Source organism: Orbicella franksi, chromosome 8 (assembly GCF_964199315.1).
Source record: "Orbicella franksi chromosome 8, jaOrbFran1.1, whole genome shotgun sequence".
Classification (NCBI taxonomy): domain Eukaryota; kingdom Metazoa; phylum Cnidaria; class Anthozoa; order Scleractinia; family Merulinidae; genus Orbicella; species Orbicella franksi.
This window is the reverse complement of record NC_138152.1, coordinates 25,690,637-25,702,048: the sequence shown is the minus strand read 5'-3', so window position 1 is coordinate 25,702,048 and position 11,412 is coordinate 25,690,637. Positions and strand designations below refer to the sequence as shown.

Here is an 11,412-nt window from a genome sequence, read left to right as displayed (position 1 = left end):
TCACAAAGCTAAATAGTATCATTGTAACAGCATCAGTTCATTAGAATAACACAGAGGCCTATTAGGGTAAGGCGTAGGGACAATCTGCAGTCCTTCCACCAGTGGTTCACTATCACTCTTCTCGGTTGAGCTTTGCAAGTTGACTGACTTGACTCGTGGCTCCCGGCCACGCCCATCTAGTAGTATGTCACCACCCCAGTACGTGAGTATGTGTCGAAAGAAAACTTGAGATTCTATCAAATACGATTAGCATTACAACCAGACCGCTTGCGTGTTGGACAACGCTGAATTACAATGTGCAACAGGCTTTTCCGGTTTAACTGTTTTTCCACCTGTCCACGGTCAATGCAATATGCGCGCCAACAGGTATCTGACTCAGCGGAGCTAAACTCAAAATTATTTTGCTTAGTGATCGCTGTGATACTTCGAGAATCATGTGGTGTTTCAGTGTTGGCGTTAAGAGCTAGAGACCACTTAATCTTCCATAGCATACAGATATTCGAAATTTCCGGGAGTACCTCCCCCCCCCCCCTCCCCGACTGTAACTACAACTAAAAGCCATTCAAGAACAAGAAATAATTGCTCCTGGATACGACAGCTTTAAAAAGCGCATTTCAATCTACTGTCACTACTTTAAACTTGTAATTGCGAAATGTTGAACATTTTCGCGAAAGCAGTGGAAGCGTGACTGGGCTGCTCGTACGGTTGTGTGACAACTTTTACTGAGTCTCGAATATCAGCCACGCAGCATGGTTGACGATATAATAAAAACAGATTCATGAGGCCCCTGATTCTTACAGCAGAAAGCTTGGCCTCTTTAAGGCAATCTGGAGTGGTATTGAGGGGAATCGACGGCTTTTAGGTATGTTTTCTGCAACATTTTCGGATTAAGTTAGTCGTATTAATATTTCGTTTATTTGTTTCGGGTCAGACCGTTTCACTTCTTGTTTCCAATTTATATAGGCGAAATTTACTTCGAACTTGCCACTACACTTTTAGACTTTAACGTCCTTAATGCTAAACAGCATTCCAAGTTGACCCATTATTGTGTCTTGACGAACTTAAAGCGTTTTGGTGAATCGAAAACATCGAGGTTCCAGGAAACCTCTGCGCGTTTGTTATGAGAACCATTCACAGTGTTGTTTACATTAAGAAATAGACGCGCTGACAAACTAGACGTGACGGCGGACAGGAAATTAAGCAAAGTTAACGCGCTATGTTTCGATCGAAAACGTCTAAAAACAGTTTTTATGTAGTGGACATTATGAGGACATTATGTTTCTACTGATAGCAGTGAATTGCTTAATTGATTGATTAATGATAGCCTTTTACTTTCGCTTTTGAAATTGATTTGTCTATTGTTCGTGTATAATTGTTGTGTTATTTGCGCCCAACACATTGACATAGATTTTCGTTTTTCTCAAAGGGAAATACTGCGAGTTCGAGCATGAAACTTGGCATGGTATATGTGTAATAATGATATTTTAAGGCTGTAAAGTAAAATAATCGGAAAGTGAGGTACCAGGTGCATTTTTATGCTGTTAAACATGACCAATATTTTGCCGTTATTTTTCACACGCTTCATAGGTGTTTTTAAAATGGTTTGGAAAACCACTATATCAACATATCGGAGAAGAGTTTAAAACGAGGAATAAAGTAGAGAGGTTGTTCCACATCTGTGTGAAGTTTGAAGTCAATTTAATTTATTTTAAGACTTAAGTAGCGCTTCGTCCTCGCACCTTATTTCGGTCATTTTATTACACGAAAAACCGCACTTTGACCGCGCTTTCAAATTTTCGCGAATTTCTGAAAAATAAAAATTCGCTGGAACCTTATAACATGATTTTTAGAATTAGGTCACCTAAGGGTATCTTTGGGCAAAATATGAGCGATTTGCCAAATGGGTCGTTGACCGGCGTTTCTCGATCCTAACAGTCAGCCATTCTTAACACTTAAAGGCATTTTACACCAGGTAACAGTTTTCACATAATGAAAACCCTGCCATATGATGCAATATCAGGTGGATTATTTTGAATCTTCATCCTTGGTTTTTTAACCTTCCAATGTAAGTTCAGTCATTTCTCTCAAAGCGACTACCTTTGGTGCAAGACAAAGTGGTTGCTTACAGTCAACTCTCTCATAAGCAACCACCCTTGGTGCCAGGCAAAGTGGTCGCTTACGGGAGGTGGTCGCTTACATTAGACAAATAGCAACTAAGTTGTTTGATTTTTTTCACATGCAACAATTTTCGGGAAAAGTACTATAGAGTGTACTTGTCAATGTGTCTCTTGTTAATTAAAATCACCTGATTGAAATCTAAACCAAACAAAACCCAGGAAAATAGAGTCAAACATGGGTTGCATATACGTGAAATCTAGACTGTATTATCATTACTCAAAAAAACTTTTGTCACTTCTGCATGAGTAAAGATTTTGTAAAGATCATACATGATCATGTTGCGTGGTCGCTTACCGGAAACAGAAAACAAAAGAATACGTCAAATTTCTGGCCTAAAAACTGGTCGCGGTCGCTTAAGGAATTTGAGTTGTGGTTACTTAAGAGAGAGTTCTTGGAACAGTATTTGACTGAGAAACAAAACAGTTATTTACAAAGTGGTTACTTACGGGAGGTGGTTGCTTATGAGATGCGGTCACTATGAGAGAGTTGACTGTACTTAAATTCAACTGTAATGCCATTGATTTTGATTGGTAGCTAGATTCAGTACATGGAAGTTGAGAGTGTTTTGGTTTGTGTTTATTCCATTTATTTACACAATCATGGAAAATGTCTAGAAAATATTCTGGGATGACAATAGCAAGGCCAAGTCTGCTAGGCTCAGCAGAGGTTGATTTGGCAGATCAAATATTCCAGTCCTTTCAGGTATGAAGGGAAAGACAAGTGACTGTGGTTATTGTTCATAACTGCATGATTCTGTTTTGTTTGTAGGCAGTTGTACCTACTGAGACTAAGATCAAGTTAATTGATATGCTATCAGAGACTAGCCTTTCATCGATTGAAGCAACCAGTTTTGTATCTCCCAAATGGGTTCCACAGGTATTCAGAATGATAGTGATTGAGATGCAGCCATAATAATGGTAATAATTATGTCTACACCCCTTACCCCTCTCTTGTAACTTCTTATCGGTTGCTGCCACTTCTCATTTCTCACTTTTCACCCCTCACCCATCACTGAGCATCTCTCACCCATAACTTCTCAGCCCTTAGCCCTAAGGTCCCCACGACACCCAACACCCTTAGCCCTCATCTCTCACCCTCACCCATTATCTCCCACTCCTCACCCCTCGCCCCTTATCTCTCACCCCTCACCCCTCATCTCTCATCCATCACCCCTCATCTCTCACCCCTCACCCCTTACTGAGCATCTCTCACCCCTCACCCCTCCCCCTCACCCCTCACCCCTCACCCCTCACCCCTCATCCCTCACCCCTTACCCCTCACCCCTCACACCTCACCCCTTACCCCTCACCGAGCATCCTCTCACCCCTCATCTCTCACTGAGCATCTCTCACCCCTCACCCCTCACCCCTCACCCCTCACCCCTCACCCCTTACCCCTTACCCCTCACCCCTCACCCCTCACCCCTCACACCTCACCCCTTACCCCTCACCAAGCATCCTCTCACCCCTCATCTCTCACTGAGCATCTCTCACCCCTCACCCCTCACCCCTCACCCCTCACCCCTCACCCCTCACCTCTCACCCTCATTCAAATAAAATTGTTAGGTGTGAACTTTAAGAAGTTTCTTTGTTTACGTCGATATTAATGTGCTGTGTTATAGATGGCAGACCATGAGCAAGTCATAAGAGGAATAAACAAGATCCTGGGCATTTCCTACCCTGTGCTCACTCCAAACGTCAAAGGTTTTCAAGCAGCGGTCAGTTGTTACATGAATACTATAGCTTAGTTTAAGTAATGCAATAAAGAACTGAAGGTCAACCACCTTTTTCCATGGTCTATGTTCCTATAGACCTTAAAAGTGAAGTCAAAATGTTTAAAACTCAAATGGAGCCAGTGTTTTGAATGTTTTTTTTTTTTTCATAATAGACCATGGAAATATTTTAAATAGTACCAAGTGTTTATTTAAATTTCAAGTGACATATAGAAACTTTTTGATTGTGTTGGCAAATGACATCACAAAGATCTTCTGAAAATTTTGAAAGTTCCACTATCTTCTCAGTTGTAATACTGCAACAACTCTGATTGCAGTGCCATTCTTTACAACATCAGACAATTTACATGACCAGATGGGAGTCTAGTACCAGATTTCACCACTTTTCATTTTTGTAGATAAATACATGGTACAGACAGTAGTTGGTGATACTTTGTCTTTTTAGCTGGACTGTGGTGTGAAGGAAGTAGCCATCTTTGGTGCAGCTTCAGAGTCCTTCACTAGGTGAGAAAATGTGGTCAAGGAGTTTTCATTGTGCTGTTCCACAAAATACATGTATCCATAATCCTCAAAGCCCTGTCACCCCGCCAGAGATTTCCGCTTGGATGTTAATTTCATCTAAACATTTTGCCTTGTGGCTCTCTTCTGCTTATGCTGGCAAATGCCTGTTGTGTTTTGTGACCATACAATACATGTACATTGTAAGAGTTTCTACATTTTTTTCTTAACACATCAGTTAAAAATCTTTACTTAAAAGGTAGATGCAGATGTACATGTATACATTTTAATTTGTGACTGTTTCGTGTATCAAATATGAAAAAATCTACAGGGACTTTCAATTGGGATTTTATATGTTTGAATGAGTTATAACACATGCCAATGTTACTTTTACATGAATACCTTTTCTGTTTAGAAAGAATATTAATTGCTCCATATCAGAAAGCCTACAAAGGTTTGAAGCTGTCTGCGAAACCGCAAGGAAAAACAATATTCCTGTAAGAGGGTGAGGTTTTCAGTGTAATTTTATGACTGTTCTTATATGTGTACAGCGAATGTTTTATAACAATAATGTTTGTTAACTGTTTACCTCTGAATTAAGATGAATTAGAATACCATTTGAAGTGAGACATCTGATGTTCTCTTTTCATGTCGTACTTTTAGTTTGAACTGTCATTCATCTCCTGCCCTCGGCATTGTAGCCAGTTATGCTGATAGTGGGAGATCACTGGCATTCCAGGCTTGCCGTATTTTGTGGTTTGATGTTATACTGCTCAGTGGTTTCACTGTGAGACACCTGTTTTGCTGGTGTTTGGAAAGTTTATCAGCTCTGAAATCTGCAAGTGATACAGTGTAATAATGTAATACCCTGTTCACACCAACAATTTGTCAATTAAAACATGTTTAAAAGTGGGTTAACTAAACAAGGTTAAAAATTAGTTGCTCATACCATGCACACCCCACAACGTAACATGATAAAAACCTGTTTGATTAAAATATTTTAGCAATAATTTAACATGGTTTGAAATTTGTCCTCTCAAAATGACTGCAAGGCACAATTGACAAATTGGAAAAACCTAAAGTTTAGGTTAAACTTGATTTAGTGGAACTAGTTTAGTTGATGTGAATGAGGCATTAGTTGTCTTAGTTTGTGTTAGGCAAAATATGTATGAAAACATTTCCGAGATTACCTACTGAGTTTTCCATTAGTTCATAGTCCTTGTGGTTTGTGTTATTTGTAGATATGTTTCCTGTGTTGTTGGTTGTCCATATGAGGGATTTATTGCTCCCAAGGCCGTAGTAATGGTAAGATTTAAAATCGTCAATGGGCATCTAGCTAAGCCTTACTTATTTTTAATTATTAATTATTAATTATCTATTGTAAGTTTATCTTTCAGTTCAGCAATCTTGGCAATCAGCTAAATACATGTCATCACCTTTCCTGGTCGTCCTGTTAGCCACAGAAGGAAACTTAAAACCTATTTTTTTTTGTTTCGGTTTATCTGGCGAGTTCTTTCAGAAACTCCAGTATGTTGTAATACCTCAAGGCAAGTGAAGTATTGATACCCCAGCTGTTACAGCTGTACTCCTGAACTTGCTTATAGCCTGCATTTATACACCTGAGTGGAGACTCTGAGGCACTCTGAGAGTGAAGGTACCTTGTCACCCCCCCCCCCCCTAAAAAAGAAAAGAAAAGAGAACAAACACACAAAACAGCAACCCTGGCTAGGCAATAACGCTAGCTCTCCAAATGCAATACAAATCCAGTATTTGTTTACCATCAGGCCAGTACACCTTCCGTACTACCAAACTCTGTATTACTGCACCTACCACAGTGGTTAATTGTTTCACCAGTGCTGTCCACCAACGCTGTTTTACTTATTCACTCTGAAAATGATAGACAAATTGAATAAATCGTGATTAAATATTGCAAGATTCTTAGGTACAATATAAATCCTTTTTTTAATCGACGTTGTCCTTCGCGTCGCTGTCGCCGTCTGAATACAGTTGTTTAAACTCCCAAAAGTTGTTTTCGATCATTCGCTTGCGCATCTGTAAATTACATTGATGTTGCTATGATCCCAGTTGCTGCAATCTCTGTACTGCACCCCTGTGCCTTCCTGAAAAAGAACTCCAACGTTAGTAACTATAACCATCTCTTTTTCATGCAGGTAACAAAGAGCTTGTTTGACATGGGATGTTATGAAGTGTCTCTTGGTGACACCATTGGTGTTGGAGCACCAGGTTAGATGTCTTTAGTTAGCAAGTCTCTGTTTATGTCCTGAATTCATGTCCCAATCGAGAGAGATCTGAAATTTTACTAAAACAAAAAAATTATACACTGATGGCTCTATACTGTTACAACCATCGTATCATGCAACCATCAGAGGGGACTTAGAGTAGAGCTATGTCGTCAGTAGAACATGAAGAACATTATGTTTGTGGCGACATTAGAATTGGAAACGTACTCATGGGTATTGGAGGTTTCTTCTCGGGTGCGTGTGCTAAGATCGGCCAAAGGCTGAACATTGTCCACAACCCCCGGGAGAACTCCCATGTGAAAAGGTCGGAATGCTTTTCGTCCTGCTTCTAGGAGTGCAAATCACGGATTTACTCTGACTTAGGGTGTTCAAAACGAAACGCCGCTATTTCTGTCGATCAAGGTATTTTCTTAAGGGTTGCTCGAAAAAATGACAAATGAAGAAACACTTTTATTTCTAGGTAACAAACGTTTAGATTACAGTGTGCTTCATGGAAAGTGCGCGCGTACGTTATTTACGCACGAGTTTTCCGATGCAAAAACAACGGGTGCGTAAATACCGTACAAAGCACTTCCCATGCTGTAATTTGTTTATTTTATACTTAACAAGATTTTCATACTCAACCAGATTTGCTCCCTTCATTCGGCAGAGCAAATGTCAAGTTATTTTTTTATTCCGTCTGAGTGCAAGCACTTTGTCGCTTCTTCAAAAACCTAGTGCAAATATTTTTCGTACAGAATGTTTACCTAGTCGTCAGTCAACGCTTCAGCTGCGCTTGACTTGTTTCCATTGCCTTGCCTTTTTTAAAGTCGTTTGCTTCAAGCTTCCCGACATTTCTTTGCTCGGTAAAACTCTTTATCGTCGATAATGCTTACGGCGTATTTGCCTTCTTTAAAACTTTTCTTGCCTCTTCCTTCTGTTTGAGGAATTCGCTATGCGAGTTAACCTTAACGTCTCGTCGGGTTTTTGCTGGAGTCTTTTTGCTCTGCTGTTCATGGATGTACTTTTTAATGGGTTTATCTAAAGTGATAAACCTGTTCGAACTTTCCGCCATTGTCTGTGATTTGTGGCTAATTTGCGAGAAAACTGGAGTCAACTTGTGGAAACTCTACAAACTTCTGTGAATGAAGATTGAAGAGGCATCAACAACAACGCGAAAGCGTTTCGAACTGACTAATTTATTTTGACAGCTGATTTCTGATTGGATGAAACGCTTTTCCCACGTGTGAGAAAGTCGTTTCGCGATTTTGATTGGATGAAGAAATTTCCGTATGAGTTTCGATTCTGTGCGAAAATCTCAGTAAGTATGAAATAAAGTCAAGTGGTATCGTTTAGAGGTCAAATACTACGATTATCAGTTGACTAAGGCACGAGGGAAGTTTGGTTACGAAGTTTTAGCCTCAAAATTATGGTGTTCCCACGGGCAACCTACCTCGTTTCCGTTGGTAACAATATCAACAGCGGTTGGTCGCCTGTCAAGTCGCCTACAATTTCGCGCGCTTTGCTGCCAATTGACGTCAAAGGCCGACAAGTTGCCAACGGATACGGAGCCAGTTGCTCGTGACAACAACGCGATTTTTACGTTAAAACTTGGTGACCAAACTTTCGTCCCGCCTTACTCAACTGATAATCGTAGTAAAGCTCGAGACACACCCAGATTGGTTTTTCTCTTGGGGTTTAATTTAAATTTCCCGATGTGCACCTGCGACCTTTTCACATGGGAAATCCCCCGCCCCCGGGGTCGTAACCGCAAACTATGGAAGAAAATCGTCATGCTCTCAGGGTTCTAATAGTTTTCTTCGAACTTTGAATGTTTACTAGGAACAACTCAAGCCATGTTGGAAGGTGTCTTAGACACTGTACCAGTCGACAAGCTGGCCATTCACTGCCATGACACGTATGGCCAAGCCTTGGCTAATATTCTCACAGCCTTACAAGTAAGTAAAAACTAAATGTATGAATGTGTTAGAGCAGTTTTCAATTGAGTATCGTGAAAACTAAAAGCAAAATAATCACTTTGGCCAATCACAAAGTACTAATCAATGAACCAATCAAAACTCTAAATAAATACACGTAACTGACGCGAAGCGCGGGAAAACGTTTCCGCGCGTGTCACGATTGCGTTTGGTTTTGCTTCTTACTGGATGACAAAGTGGCGCGAGTTTTCTAAGCCAATCGCATAGCATAGTTGAGAAGTTTTCAATTGAGCGTCGTGAAACCAATACCAAAGCAATCTAGAAAGACTTCCTTCTCTCAAGTGAGAAATTCTCTAACAGCATACAATGTGTTAAGCTGAAAGTCCAGGACGACTCGACCGTAATGAGTGTCAGTTGTCTATTCTATTCACAGCTGGGTGTCCGGACGGTAGACGCGTCAGTCAGTGGTCTGGGTGGCTGTCCGTACGCGCGCGGTGCATCTGGGAATGTTGCCACTGAAGACGTTGTGTATATGCTACATGGAATGGGCCTTGAAACGGTAAGTCTTCATTTGAAGGTCTTTTGAAGTTTAAAGTGCTAGAAAGATGCGTTGCGATGACGAGATACCAACGGCGTAGGTGACTGTAAAAACTATTATCATACAAAAATTTCGGGTTTTGTTCAAATCGTTTTTTGTCTTGTCAGGTGTTGTTTGGGTGACGTGTAGAGTTAGAAAGAATTGATGAACAGGCCAATTTCGAGATTATAAAATTCCAACTTGATGCCGAGGCTTATGGGAATAAAACAAAGAAGAAATGAAATCGAGGTTTGGGGTGGAAAATAGCTTCCTTTAATTTATTCTCCGAAACCTCGGCGCCAAGTTAGAAGTGCAATATATCGAAACTCGTCTATTTGAAAGAGGTAGGCTAAATATTTTAAGTCGCGCAAACGGCGTAATGATCCCAAACAGACACTTAGGTCTGTCTTTTTCTTTGCCAAATTTTATTATTTATTACTTAATTTGCTTTTTAAATTATTATTTAGGACAAACTTGGACAAACTTATGGATGCGGGAGACTTCATCTGCCGAGCACTGAAACGAGAGACTGCCTCGAAAGTTGCTCAAGCGAGGAGAAAAACTCAAGACACAAAAAGCTGATAAACGTTAAAAGACAGTGATGATCTGTGCATTCTAATCTTGAAATGTTAATTCTCCTTACTGACTCGGAAACATTTCTTTTAATTGTGGTACGGAGAATTTGTGGGAACAGTACAGCGTTTCCGTACTCATATTTTCGAGACCAATTTTAGCGCGGAAAAAGTCATCTGAACTGGTAGGAATTAACTGAACCGGTGGGAATGAACCAATATTGACAATATATTTATTGAATTCCGCGTCTGAGAGCGGATGTCAGGAAGAAAAAAAATGACAGTTGGCTGGCCATTTGGAAAAAAAAAAGAAATTTCAGAATGTAAACCTCCATCATAGAAGATTTTAAAGAAGTTAAATACAACACTTATATATAAACATACGGGCATTACTCATCTTAGGGTCAGGGAGTAACAGGCTTAACGTTATATAAGTTCACTGATGTGTCTCTTTGCCAAGGCGTGATTCTAGGGCGGTGTCTTTCTTAATTCATCCCGCTGAAAGACTGGACGACCCTGGAAGATAATCCAGTATGCTAATACTCCTCTGCTTTGCGATAAGAATATGAGTTGTTGGAATATCGATTCTGCACAAGTTTCTAGGAATAAAAAAGAAAGCAAAAACACTTTTCATTCAGACGCCGTCCACATTACGCTAAGTGGAGAAATTTGAAAACGCAGCTTTATTTCTACGGCTAGGCCTACCGTCCACACTAATCCGTCACGAAAACGGAGATTTTCGAAAACGCACTCTTAAATCCGGAGGAATTTGAAAGAGCCGGCTTTTCGTTTTCCTGTGGACGGAAAACACTGAAAAGGGAGCTTTTCAAAAACGTTGACGTCACGATAATTACGCGATTTCTCTGTTCCAGTTTTCCTCAAACACAAACCAAAACGACCGGTGATTGTTGAGTTTTCAAATTTCTCCGGCGTAGTGTGGACGGAAATATTTCATGCGCTTTTAGAGTGAAACCTCCGTTTTCAAATTCCTCCGGCGTGGTGTGGGCGGCGCCTTATAACTTCGAATACAAATGAAATTTGAATATCCCGCACTAATTAAAATAAGAAGACGAACCAATCAAATGGTTGCAATTAATCAGCCATGCGTTACGCGGTCGCAAAAAGTGTGCAAATTTAAATTGCAAATGATACATCGCTGAAACATTTGCTGCGCTGAATTCCTCGGCCGCACATCTTCCACCGTGGGAGGCACGGTGGCCTCATGGTTAGTGCGCTCGTCTCCGGATCGAGCGGTCCGGGTTCGAGCCCTGGCCGGGGACAGTGTGTTGTGTTCTTGGGCAAGACACTTTACTCTCACAGTGCCTCTCTCTACCCAGGTGTATAAATGGATACCGGCGAACTAAATGCTGGGGGTAACCCTGCGATGGACTAGCATCCCATCCAGGGGGGAGTAGAAATACTCCTAGTCGCTTCATGCTACAGAAAGCGGGAAAAGCTCCGGCCTGATGGGCCACTTGGCTCGTATGCAGACTTTACCTGTTTACATCTTCCACCACAGTTAAAAATTCAACTAGCTAGCAGAAATTTAATTTCGCTCTCAGTCACTTCTAGGAACAAGTACCAAGCTTTCGTTTTTGAATTGTCCTTAATTTGTTTGGAGCCGTAACGAAACACCAACACCTACAACAAGAACTTACTTCAAGCAAACCTTGCAAGC

At 40.8% G+C, this 11,412-nt stretch overlaps 1 pseudogene across 1 annotated transcript; it reads left to right on the top strand.

The window, feature by feature from the left end:
- The first annotated feature begins 2,641 nt into the window (after positions 1 to 2,641).
- On the top strand, positions 2,642 to 9,231 carry LOC145494011 (hydroxymethylglutaryl-CoA lyase, mitochondrial-like; annotated as a pseudogene). The gene is made up of 8 exons (XR_014050209.1): positions 2,642 to 3,054; positions 3,800 to 3,895; positions 4,356 to 4,414; positions 4,824 to 4,913; positions 5,650 to 5,713; positions 6,580 to 6,652; positions 8,491 to 8,606; positions 9,019 to 9,231. The product of XR_014050209.1 is annotated as a hydroxymethylglutaryl-CoA lyase, mitochondrial-like (transcript).
- The last annotated feature ends 2,181 nt before the right edge of the window (positions 9,232 to 11,412 follow it).